The sequence below is a fragment of the Triticum dicoccoides genome, chromosome 1B, assembly GCF_002162155.2.
Source record: "Triticum dicoccoides isolate Atlit2015 ecotype Zavitan chromosome 1B, WEW_v2.0, whole genome shotgun sequence".
NCBI classification, from domain to species: Eukaryota; Viridiplantae; Streptophyta; class Magnoliopsida; order Poales; family Poaceae; genus Triticum; species Triticum dicoccoides.
Window position 1 is genome coordinate 347,710,890 of NC_041381.1, and position 1,166 is coordinate 347,712,055.

The window sequence follows — 1,166 nt, forward strand, 5'->3', positions numbered from 1 at the left end:
CCTAGCACCCCCCCCCCCGGCTGGAGGACCTATCATTATAGATTCCTTTTCAGCAAGGTTATCCATTCATCCATGAGGAAATTGTAAGACTTATTCTACAAGTTATTCTTGATGGATCCTTCGTGTTTCCAAAGTCTGATCTTCACCTGAAGACCATGTCACTGCTATCTCGAAGCATGTCAATGGTACTCCGATTTTCAACTGGCACGTTTGAAGCACGATGCTATATTTTAATTATCAATTATCCTAACACCGTTGTATGAGTAATATCATGAGATTCCTCCCCCCTTACCTAAATGGTTTTCTACATTATATCCTGCCAAGGATATCATGCTCTGCTTGTCCTTGGGAAGGATATACCCCTGATATATGTGTTTAAACACATTTTCCTTTCCATTATTTGTTTTAACCTTTCTTGTGATCTATATAATCTAAGCAGTAATAATTCACTGCGTAGGTAAACACCTCGGTGTACAACTCTGACAGTGAGACCCTGTTTCTATTGTTGATGGCATTTCGGTAACCGCCGATGGATGAGAACTTTGCCTCTTGGCCCGCCTCGTTCAACAAGCAGGAAAGTAGTTCTCTTCGTCCCTCGCCCTTGGTATCGACGTTGTCGCCGACATAATCGACAGGCTACCCCCCCTGACATGCCTAGCTTGCATGATCACGCAAGACGTCTCCGCCCTTCCTACTTCTAACCCACAGGTCCACTGGATCGAAACCTGACTCTCCTGTACGACCCTGTTTCTAGTGGTTATTTCCCCACGCTTGGTTTCGTATTTAATTCATGGGCCACCTTCCTAGTGCTCTATTATGGTATCAGACGCAATATTTACTGTCGCTACTCTGAACCCCTTTCTCACTCTGGTTCGGACTTCGAGCAACCACCTATCCGCTTGGAACCTCTTATTGTACCTTCGTACCTTACTCTCGATGTATTTTATATGTTCAACTCGAGAGATAATCTTATGCTCATTCATGGGTTAACCCCAGATTGTTTCCCTCATAAGCATTATGTCGTAGCCGAGCTGCCCCTTACCTATTCGTAAGTACGATGGAGATCCTGAAGAAAGGATGCTGACTTCATCATGATGACTGGAAGAAGAGTAATGAAGACATCAATGTAATGGATCGATCTCTTCGAGAAGAGCAACCAAGACCGA